General features: G+C 40.0%; 1 protein-coding gene across 6 annotated transcripts in view; it reads right to left on the bottom strand.

Annotated features, from left to right (window-relative positions):
- Positions 1-12,683, bottom strand: part of RALGPS2 (Ral GEF with PH domain and SH3 binding motif 2) — a 186,807-nt gene that overhangs the window by 116,322 nt on the left and 57,802 nt on the right. The gene's annotated exons all lie outside the window — the stretch shown is intronic.

Below are 12,683 nucleotides of genomic sequence, written 5' to 3'. Positions count from 1 at the left end.
CTACTCACTTCCACTATCATGCATGTGCTTACATTCTGGACAACAAAACCATCTTATTACTGCTTTAATGTATTTAATACTCCCAGCTTCTGGGAGGAAAAGAAAAGGGGGAGGCAGGAAGAAAAGAAAGAGGTGACATTAGGATAATACATAGCAAGGCTCTGGCTCATTCATATCTTACTCAAGTTCCAGCTATCCAGATTACTTCTTCATGTTGCTCTAACACCTAATGCTTGCCCGTTTCCATCTCAAGGACAGGTACATCTTGTGGCTTCTACTTCCTCAGATGAGAAAGCAAAGAAACATGTAGTTCAAGGAGAAAATCCCTTCTTAGGGTACAGATTACTTGTTTGTCAAATCCCACAAGAGGAAAAAAAACCACAAACTATTAGCTCAGTTTGAAATTAACTTGCAACAAAACCAAAAAAGAAATCCTGCTCAAAGTTGAAGTTTTCTGAAATTAATTATACAAAAGAAGTTCCTTACTTTGACTTCCACCTTTCAAAAGGTAGCAATACTCAGTGAAGATGACTGACTCATAGCCAAGAGTTACCTAGTAGATACTGTAGCACAAGGCAAAAAAATGTTAGCACTGGTACTGGGAAGCAGCTGCAAGAAGCAACAGACCCTGGCCTTCACATAAGGCAGGGATGACTTCAACAGAAGGAAAGAATCACTGCAAGCAACAGATTGAGTAAGCCAAAAATGTGAACTCATGTACAAACCATAAGGTCAGCCCAGGGTGGTAAGAGGTTTGCTTTCTCTTGGAAAAAAATGTCTCCATCAGAGTTTGAAAGTTATAAGACAAAATAGGTCCAGGTAAGCAAATAACTTTACTGCACAGGAGCTTAAGATGCTTCTGTTCACAAACTGCCTACAAACTATCAGGTTCTCAGATAGCTTCTTTCTTCAAAGATCATTTACAAACCTCTGTTCCATTCTGTAGTTCTTTAGAAAGAACATTGCACAGAAAAGCATTTTATTCTTTTGGATTTGGCTGCTTTTTTCAGATGCTGTCAGAATCGACCAAACACTGGAAGTTATGATGTGTTGTTTGTTTTTCCACCAATATGCCAAAAGGTAAGTATTAGGGAACCCAATTATTTAAGCACTGAAAGTACATCAAGTACAGTAAGGTTTTACCCTCCTCCAGCTCCCTCTCCAGAATTCAAGCCTACTGTCAGTCTAGCAAGTTTCTGAGAAACAAGCACAGTCTTTTCTCGAATGCTTGAAGAAGGAATCCAAGCTTGTTCAGTCAGGAAGCAGAGGAGGATCCCTCCTCACCCCAAACACATACAAAATAGGAGAAATCAGAAGTTGGAGATATGTTTGAAAGACAGGAACTACTGACATTTATTTCCATGGATCAGAGGTACAGAGGCAGCAAAGAAAGTAAACAGGGAAGACTTAAGCTGAGGCAGACGCTCCAATAAATTATGCAGATCTATAAAACAACCCTTCCACAATTAGCTTTTCCAAGATGTCCACCACAGGGCCTTGCAGCAATCAGTTTGCTTTGCAAACAGGAGGAATAGAAGATATCATGTTGATTAACTGGTGTTCAGTTTGCAAAGTATTTTATTGTGGTTTTAGAAGTACAAGCATGGCACCAGTGAAACTACGAAAGGAAGAACACAGCCATAGACAACATTCTGAAACGCCATAAAAATAGTACTGACCATAAAGCAACAGAACCCACAATGCCACTCTGGTATGAGCTTCAGGATCAATAACACACTACTCTTGAGGGGTACAGAGATCCCCAGTTTTGCTTAATTTCTGCATATTGCAAACAATACCTGAATAAGGGAGAATTATTACAGGCTGTGTATCAGGAAAGATACCACATGTTCACTGTGAAAAGTCTCTAGAAGCTGCATTTTTGATTCTTAGGTTTGGGGTCTTTTTAATAATACAATAGCAAAAATTTCTGCAGAAGAGAAACTTGGAGGAAGTCATTATAACAGGCTACAAATGGATCCGCATGGGTGGCGAATTGTGACTGACCAATAAACTCCTACAAGGGAAGGAGGCTCAGAGGAGATGGGCAAGGGCGAGATGCCCATGAAGCTCAGGAATTATGTAGCATGTGACTCATTAACCACAGCTGTGGCACAGAAAGCTGACTTTATCCCAACACAAAGGGGACCAGAGGGTGGCCTTTGTTTAAGATAAACAGCTATGTCAGTTGAGTGCATCAACTGGTGTAAATGTTTCTTCCTGAGTTTATCAAAGAGCGTGAATGTGTCCCTGAGTTAGCCAGACCAGCATGGGGGAAGCTTATACGGGGCTCGTGGCTTGGCCCAACATAGAGTATAAAACTTGAACAACCAGCAAAAGAATTTCAAAGACAGCAACCCCCATATTCCTTCCTGGCAACACCCAGTGTCATGAGGGTGAGCATATCAGAGACCAGTAATGGGGATCACATTGGTATCATAATTGAATTGTATATTGCAATTGCTATATGTTGCTAAGTGTATACACTTGTATTGTGATTTCAGTATATTGATGTATCACTCTGCTAAATCAAAAAATCCATGCAACACCAAATGCCTTCAAAGTAGATTTTTAAATTAAAACATTACACTCTCCATGTGTGCAATATCTAGAAGAACTTGGTCAGAGAGTACTGGACTTTGACACAAGTCTGTCTTCTGACTAGAAATGAAGTATTTAGCAGAGAAAAATGCAAAAATTTATATAAAAAGTTTTACGTACAACTACACACCTGCAAAATCTGAAACAAAGGGGACAGACAACAGGTGCCTTTGTCACTGTCAATAAACTACAGTCACCACTCATGCACCAGAAGCTTGTATGATTTAAAGAATAATAAGCTATGAAAACAAGACTGAGGATCTAGACACTGGATCTTACATGAACAGATAAACAATGTCTTAGTCCATTTTAAAATTCAACATTTGGAGAGAGAGCAATACAGACTTTATCAATGACACTTGTGATGACATTTCAACAATGTTCTCTGTACTTATTCCTTTTTTACCATCATGCATCTATGTAAGAGTTCATACAGTTGCTATAGAAATAGTGCTAACAAGGAAAAAACGTGACAGCCTATGAATTGCCTATATTTGGTATGATGAGTATTATGCTGAAATACAACAGGCGTGTAGGGAAGGGAGCTGGATTTTCCAAGTGCTGTGCCATTATCACTGAATTTGTATGCAAAAGGGTGTTGAGATTGTCCAGCTTCTACAAGCAAACAATACATGTAGTGGTTACCCATCCAACCATTCACATCTTTTCTCAGTTTCTAACTCCCTTTAGAAGAACCACAGTAAATCAGGCAACTGATTTAACAGCAAATAAGCACTCCAGCACCAATAGTTTAATGTTAAATCCTTCTCTTCACCCAAGGACAGTCAGTAAGTACTACGGAACTGCTGACCACTGAAATGTCTGCATAAGAAAATAAAACATGATACAGAAACTGAATAAATTCCGGTTAATTCATGCAGATCTAGAACGTCAACAAATTAGACAGATTTTAGAACCTTGTTTTAAATGCTTGAGAGCCACCAGATAAATCTAGGGACTTATCAGCTGGGCCAGCTAGATGTCAGTGGCCTACCAAAAGTGTCTGAAATTGGAGACCAAGGATATGTTCATTTCAACCAAAATAAAGAGTGAACATTTTCATGAAGGAGAATACCATATTTTAAGATATAATCTGATATCAAGTTGCTGTCTGGATAACAGGGAAAACCAGTAGATTGCAGGGAAATCTTTCCTAAGATACTTGAGGTAAACAGGAATTTATTTGGAAGGGTGAAATGCTGGTATACACACCTTATTCCTTGTGCACTAACAACAATAGCTGAATCACCACAAAAAAGTGATTTTAGGCAAATGGATAGTATAAATGAGAGTCCTGGTGGAGCTATTTCTAAGCCATCTATCTACATTATTGATGAACAATTCACTCCAAAGAAGAAATGGCATAACTATAATTACAGCGTTTGCAGAATTTGTGTAATTGATGTAGCATTCAACATTTTCCAGGAGACATCAAAAAAAGATACTGAGATGTACTACAAGTATCAACTTAAAAAGCATTGCTAGCAAAGCATGGGAACCAACTATGCAGAAATATTTGTAAACCTGTACTAGTAAAGTCAAGTCTCAAATTCTTGGTTACAAAACAGGGAAAAATGGCAAATTACAGAGGGGAAAAAAAAATACATGACAACATTCTTCACATCACACATGGTAACCTCAAACTAATCAGGGACCAAGGAAATCAAGTAATTTTTCAAATTACTCCCTAAGGAGGCAGAGGCATGTTACTGTGCATGTAAGCAATGCTTCAAAGAAGGAGTGCAAAAACCATTAACTGCTGAAGGAACACACATCCTTTTTCTCTACACTGGATTTAGTGATAATCTGACCAACGTATCAGAAAAACAGAACACAAACCTGGACACAATTTACTGGCATTCAAGAAGTAAATGCACAAGATGCATATGTATACACAATGCTGATTGACCTGCATGGTTTCATAGGCACAGGAAACTTGCAGGCTCTAAAACGTATGGAAAGAGGACAGTTACACAAGATCAAAGCACAGACAAGCACTTTTTCCAGATTCTACATAAAGCATGGGGATTCCTGCAATTTTTGTTGTCCCTACGTGCAGCAACTGATGACAGACTAACAGCGTGTGTTGGTCTTTTTGGCATTTAGGAGGCAATTCCAGCGCGCTTGCGCCACACACAGACACTGTTCCAATGTACCTTAGATACAAGCTATTAAGCAAGAATTTTAAGACCATTCCTGCATTTTGAATGCAGTACAGTAAGCTTACACTGAAGTGACAGCCTGCCCAAATTTTACTTGGATACTTAAAATATTCTGTGGATGAATAGATAATACTCAAACACATTTTTGAGCTTATGAAATGCAGCTGTGTCTATTTATGCCTTATCAACAGATATATGCATTAAGAACTGATTCAAGTGCAGAGAAGTGCAAGCTGAAAACCTGTACCCAAGAGTAATGACAGGGAGAGAGACTGTACACAAGAGACAGTAAAGACTTGGAGGAGAATGGTATTCCAAGTGAACATCTACTGTTTTTACAGCAGGTAACATTATTTCTCCTTAGTGAAGCCATGCTGTTTATATTAAAATTAAGATGAATGTAATTTTCTCATTAGCTGTATTAATCTAACTGATAAAAAGGAAAATCTTTAATGCTATAAAGCAAAAAAGTATCTACTATGACATGGCGGGGTATCACAAGTAAGAACACAAACACCATTATTACGTGACCATTCAACGGTGTCAACTGTGTTTTTAAAAAGCTCACAGACTGGCATCTTCCAAAAGAAATTCCAGCAGAAACTGCCACTTCAGCTGACGCTACTATCTGAAATTTCCGATCTTAGTGCACCAATTAAAAAGTTGTTTGGTTAGCCCTTTCTAGGGCCCCCCAAGCCACACAGTGCTAAAACAAAGGAGCAGTATGAACCTTGGGGAAATCACAATGAGGACAACAGCAAGGGTCTTCAGATACCAAAACACCGACCAGGTACGCTTTTCTGTTCTCCAGTAACTTCCAACAGGAATCCTTGCAGTTCTGTGAATTTTTTGTCTCTTCCCCCCCGCCCCCCCCTCTTTCTCAGAGAGTGAATCTCCCAGCCCAGATCAATCATTAGCACTGGCTTCCTCCTAAACAACAGAGGTTAGCCATTCTGTACAAGCCAATGAAAGCTAATTCTGGGCTTTATCTACATGAAAATAAACCACTCTTTCTTGAGATCCAGTCACACTCACTATTCCTGCCTTAAAATGAGTTAAAAAAAGGCCTGAAACACCCAAATTAATAAACAGACTTACCAAGACAAACATTTTTTCATTTCACATGTAAAATTTACCTTGAAAGGAGGAAACACATGGGGGGAAAAAAAGTGCTATGTGACTGACAGAACTGAAGGGGTCCCGGGCAGTTTTTAGCATTTGGATCCAGTACTGCAAATTACAAATTGTTAAAGGATTTGATACCATTTTATCCTCACTGGGGTTAAACAGTCCACAGACTGGAGAGACAAGGAAACCGGTCAACAGGGGAAACATGAGTGGACACTACACACTAGTGAACAGCCTGCACTGGGAAACCCAAACTGAGCTGGGGGAGCCAGATGGGGAACAGACTGCCAGTTGCCAGAAAGTAATTTCATTGCCCCACAGAGTGAGAACGCAGCCCATGGACTGCCAGCCGAAGAAACTGTTGTAGGGAATCACATGCATTTAAGTTTTGCATCATTTAAGCATGTTTTATTAAGCCTGATTATTGTGAGAAGTTTAAGATATAAACTATTTTATTGCTGCAATCTTACGGCAAGGAGTGAGTTTGATTCCCAGTTCAGAAACTGGGAATTTGCAGTTCCAGAAGGTGCTATTTGATGGCATACAAGATATTCAAGTATTTTATACTGCAGCATTTCCAAAGTGTTCTACCAGGAAATTGCTCAGAGCAGGGCAAAGACAGTGGGTTGGACTAGTGACCTGCCTTTTAATGTAAAGTACTCTGAAACATCACGGAAAACACAGAAGGCCTTAATATAAATTTCTGCATGTATTAGAGAAACTCTGTCACTTAACATGATGTCCATTTAAGATTAAATTGACATTTCTAATTAAATTTAAATCTAATTAAAGCAGTGTGATTTGATTCTGCTTTATGAGTGAATTCCAATATATTTCTCTCTGAACAGACACAGTCTACATCACTTCTTCTTCTCTTAATGATGTGAATTTTTAAATATATATACATTCCTAGATTCCAAAGAGAGGGGATAAACACTACAAAAAGAGCTTGAGATTTGTTTGAATAAGTTTGAATCTCCTTTATTTCCTTCTAGAAAAGTTTGGTAAAACTGGCTTCAGGCCCCCAACAAAGACATTTTGCTTCAGAATAGATACAAAGAAGATCCTGCAGAATATTGACAGAAAGCTATTTTAAAGTGCATCACTTCCAGCAACCAACTTCTGGCATGGATATGTTCTCCTAACCAGGAAAAGCAGCACTGTGGTAGATATCTTCTAGTTCTGGGTGTTTGAGTGCTATCCATATGGTCTCTCTCCTCCAAATTTAATGAGACTTAGAAGTAGATCACAGCCCATTTTGTCTTTGCAGAAAAAGAATCAGAGCAAAACAAGACTGCCAAATGCACACACAGGTTCAGAGGCGAGAAAGCCTGGGGATCCCAGGAGTTGTACGGAGAGACAAAATACCGTATTTCAGGGATAGGAGAGAGAAAACTGTCACCCGTCATGCTAGAGTCCAGCCTGCAGTACAACCTGATCAGCTGGGTGTCATGGAGGAGCAAGGGGAAAAGGAGAGAGAACAGGCCCTACCCCAAACACAGGATTTCCCCAAACCTAGCTACATCTTTGTCAAAAGGTTGCACAATATTTGATACTTGCTCATACTGCAACACTTTGTGGTATTGTTGTCCGAAAAGCGGATTCGTTGCCCGGTGTGCAATGAGCCAATAATTACACACTCAGGAGAGACATTTATTTATTTATTTCAGAGTTGCGCAAGCCTGGGTGCTCGGTGGTCTCCCACAAATCAAGCACACCCCCCCAACTTTTCAGGTAGCATTTATACAATCAAATTTTCCATATTTGTGACTTCCTTCCTCTTATTGCCATATTTGTGACTTCCTTCCTCTTTCACACTGATTGGTTAATGATTTCTTCACATTTCCCTGGGTCCCACCCCTACTTCTCAAGGTCCTGATCAATTAATTAACACTGCCCCAGCTGGGTCAGTAGGTGTTATCTTCCAAGGCCCTGAGGAAGAAGACATAATCCAGACCCCTTAATCATCACTGTTTTAACAGTGAGAGGAAGCTTTTTACTTCCCAAGGTCCTGGCGTCCAAACAGGCCTTATTTCTCAGCCTTGGCATCCTCCCTTCTGGAGAGTGGGGCACAGGAATGCAGACTGCTTGTAACTCCCTTATCTTTCCAGCCTGCACCAGCTCTGAGGCCTTTTCTTACCGAACTAGGAGCGCGGCCTAAGGCTTCAGCAAATTTAGCTACTTATGCTAAGCAAGTGTGCGGCTACTCATGCTAAGCAAATTCTACCTAAGATAGAAGTTATCCAAATCTACCTACTTCAAACATTCTTTCTGAGCTTCTCAGGGTTGTCTTGTAACAATTCCCCCCTTTGAGACTTATATGATGATTTTCATATTAGTCTCACTCTTTTAAAATCTTTCCCATATTAGTTTCATATAACACTTAGAAATGCATTGAATCACTACATAAACGCATACAAAAATTACTAGCACCAATCCTAGAATTGTTAAACATTTTTTAACCCATGAGCTCACATCAGGGAACCAGGAAGTCAACCATTTCCATATTTCTTCAAATCCAAAAGAAGTATCATCTTTCTGAACCCCATGTAAGATTTCAGTCTGCTTCCAGATTTCATTTAGATCGGTAGAAATTCTCCCGCTTTGATCCACATATACACAGCAACTAGTGTCTATTACTGTACATACTCCTCCCTGAGATGCCAATAACATATCTAGAGCCATTCGGTTTTGGGTACTTATTTTAGCAATTTCTGAAACCTCCTCTTGTAAAGCTGCAATGGCATCAGAGGTTTTATTCCCTATTTTTTTCAATAACTGCTGAAATATTTACTATTGCTTTTTCAAGTTCACTCACTCCCAGTTGTGGAAACAGCCACCTTACGAATGACTGAAACCTAGTAGGTCGATCTATTAAAGGATTATTGACCCTCTTTTGTCTCCTCATGAATGTTCTTAGCCAGGATTTTTGATATTTATTACTCAATTCTTTTCTTATAGTAACATTAGGGATTATTGCCCCTAAAGTACACGTCCCTGACCAATTAGGAGGTAGCACTTTTCGTGCCTTGTACCCACACAACCAATACCATCCACTACCTTTCGGAACATACCACCCATTTAGTTCCTTACTTGGCCACTTATAACCTATTTCAGGTATATGAGAGCAATTTTTATAACCTCCCACCTTAATGGCTCCAGTACAGTTGATCGGTTGCTTTCCATAGGGTACAGTTTTTTTTCCCACCATCTATTACTATTATTACATCTTCGGATACATTGGTAATAATCTCCTGTCACACTCTGGACTTCCCATTCCTGTTCGGTTGTTTCATTATATTTCGTTTGATCACTATCATTTCTTATCTGCCTCATAAATTCCATAAAGGAAAAATTAAGAGGCACTCCAATTAGGGGGAAGCCCTTGTTGGAATGTTCAGGGAAGTGGGTACACACCCAGCAATCCCTCTGGTTAACTATCTTCATAGATTTCGTAATTACTTCCAAATGGAGATTATGGCTCCAAAATCCTTCCTGGTTCCCTTTAATTGTTTGGCTCAGGTAACTTAGAAAAACTAACCACCACATTTCTCTCCTGGTTATTTGGGAGAACATCATTTTTACACAGATACCATAGATACCGTAACAACAATATTAACCCTATTCCTAACAAACAGATTAAAGCAATTCTTTCCTGAATACAATCTAAATTTAAAACCTATTCGCTTCCAATACAACTCATATATCTTTATGTATTTTTAACTTTAGAGGTTGAACTTGTTCAGCTTTCCACGTCTCTCGAGGTACTGCTTTCACTCGGGTGTAGTGGATCCAGGAATCAATTCCCTGCAGTTTCACAGCAGTATTTGTTGTTAGCAGTACAAGATACGGTCCCCTCCACTTTTCTACCAATGGCTCGTCCTTCCAGGTCCGAAGATACACTTGATCTCCCGGCTGGAATGAATGTACAGGTGAATCTAAAAGTACAGGAGATCTTAACTGGATGTACCTACGGAGAGAAGTAAGAACCTTTGCCATAGACAAGAGATAATCACTTAAAATTTGATCGCCCTTAACGTGCATTTGAATTTCATTTCCAGTTAAATTTACAGTGTAAGGTTTACCATACAGAATCTCAAATGGACTAACTTTCTCCCTAACCCTTGGGGTTATTCTGATTCTTAATAATGCCAGAGGTAAAACATCAGTCCATTTCATCTGAGTCTCCTGACACAATTTTCCTACCTGTCTCTTAATTGTTTGATTCATTCTTTCCACTTTTCCACTGGATTGTGGCCTCCAGGGGGTATGTAAGTCCCATTTAATTTGTAGTATTTTTGAGATTTGCTGTACTATTTCTGCTATAAAATGAGGTCCTCTATCTGAAGAAAACCCTTCTGATACCCCAAATCTTGGTATAATTTCTTTTAATAACATTTTTACTACCTCCCTGGCCTTATTGGTACGGCACGGGAAAGCTTCAGGCCATCCTGAAAAGGTGTCAACAATCACCAACAAATATTTATATCCATTACATTTTGGTAATTCAGAAAAATCAATTTGCCAGTAATCCCCAGGCATGAAGCCCCTTTTTAATTCCCCTGGGGGGGGCTTCTTCTGAAACACATTAGTCCATTTTCCCTCTGATAATTCCAGAGCCCGGGCTAAAGCAATCAGTTCTGCTTTCTGGGCTGATGTATTTGCTGGTAGTGATCTTGCTTCGATTTCTCCTTCCAAAGTGACAACAGCGTATCCAGCCCTTCTTTCTCCCTTTATTATAAATCTGCTCCCATTGGTAAATAATTCGCAGTCTGGATTCTGCAATGGAACATCTCTCAAATCTGGACGGCTGGAATATACTCGCTCAATAGTTTGCAGACAGTCATGAGCCAACCTCCCCCTTCATGAAATGGTAATAAAGATGCCAGATTAAGGGTATTATACACCTTCATGGTTACATCTTCTTGCTCAAGTATCACTGCCTGGTACTGCACCATCCTACTTGGGGATAACCAGTGATGCCCTTTTTGTTCTAAAACTGCTGCAACAGCATGTGGCACATAAACAGTCACTTTTTGTCCCAATGTCAATTTTCGTGCCTCTTGTATTAACAGCACAGCAGCTGCAACTGCTCTGAGGCATCCTGGCCACCCTGCACTCACTTTATCCAGCTGTCTTGAAAAATAAGCCACAGGTCTTTTCCAATTTCCTAAAGTCTGTACAAGCACTCCCAAAGCCTGGTGCCCTCTCTCATGTAGTTGTTTTTTTTTTTTTTTTCTTTTTTTTTTTTTTACAGGCAGGATTGGAGTATTGTACTCGGATTGACATTCTCGCAGCAGTCCATACTTTAAGAAATTATTAATCATAGGCTCCAGTCCAACACGGGCCTCTAACTTCATGGGATACTGTTTTCACCTTACCGGTTTAGCTCCTTGTTTTAATTTCACCTTTACCGGTTCTGCACATCTGGCTCTTCCAGGTTTCTCCGTTGCCCACACAAAAGGGATTACTGCGTCCATTACTTCAGAGGGAATTTCACTTGGTCCATCCTCCACCTGTTCGGAATCCAGTGCTTTCTGCAACATATATGCTTGTGCCTTCCAGGCGTTACTTTGTGGAATGTGCACCTTAACTTTGTTTTGATCAAAGGTTATCTGTGCCCCCAGTTTATTCAGTAAATCCCTCCCCATTAGGGGTAATGGGCATTCTGGCATGTATAAGAATTCATGTGTTAACACTTTATTTCCTATTTCACATTTAATTGGTTGACAGAAAGGTTTGACCTCTCGCTTTCCCGTGGCCCCAATTACTGGCATAGAGAATTTACTCATTGGTCCCTTACAGCTATTTAGTACTGAGTATGCTGCTCCAGTGTCTACTAAAAATTTAACTGTTTCGTTCCCCAGCTTTACTGAAACCAGGGGTTCGGCTGGGGAATCCAGTTCCTCAACCCCCGGTCCCCGTCAGTCTGAATCCTCTGTACCGAACACGAGCAAATCTGCCTCTGGAACAGATGCAGACTGAGGTTTCCAATGATCTGTTTGTCTCTTCGGGCACTCATTTTTCCAGTGCCCCTTCCCCCTGCAAATTGCACACTGATCTCTCCTTAGCGGAATTCCATCTCCCAAATTCCCTCTTACTCTATACCCTCTTCTACGTCCTTGTCCTTTCGGAAAACTCCTTCCCTGAGAGGGAGTTTATGCTTGGGCAAATGCAGCTGCCAAGATTGCAGCATTTTGCCTCTTATCTTTCAGTTTCTCCTTTTGTTTTTCCTTTCTCTCCACTTCTTCCCTATTATTGTACACCTTATCTGCAATTTCTATTAATTGCGATATCGACATCCCCGACATACCATCTACTTTCTGAAGCTTTCTCCTTATATCTGGTGCTGATTGTCCTACAAATAATGTAGTAAAAGTTATTTTATTTGCTTCGTCCTCGGGATCCAAGTCTGTCCATTTTCGGGCAGTTTCACATAACCGCTCGTAAAATGCAGAGGGATCCTCAGTCTTACCCTGTGCGATTTGATATAGTTTTGCAATATTTTTGGGCCTAGGCACTCCATGCTTTACCCCATATAGTATTAACTGTTGGTACTGTTTAGTCATTAACCTGCCTGCCCCTGTGTTTTGATCCCAACCCGGTTCCCGGGTCGGCATAAAACTGTCTGGTCCGTCTCTGGCATTTTGCCTTTCATTTTCCTCTTGAGCTTTATCTAATACCATTCTTTTCTCCTCAGGTGAAAGCAAAGTATTTAAAAGCACCTGTAAATCCTGCCAATCTGGATTATGATTTTCAATTATCATTTTAAAGGATTGATACATCTTTTCT

Source organism: Dromaius novaehollandiae, chromosome 8 (assembly GCF_036370855.1).
Source record: "Dromaius novaehollandiae isolate bDroNov1 chromosome 8, bDroNov1.hap1, whole genome shotgun sequence".
Classification (NCBI taxonomy): Eukaryota; Metazoa; Chordata; class Aves; order Casuariiformes; family Dromaiidae; genus Dromaius; species Dromaius novaehollandiae.
This window is presented reverse-complemented; position numbering and strand designations above follow the sequence as displayed.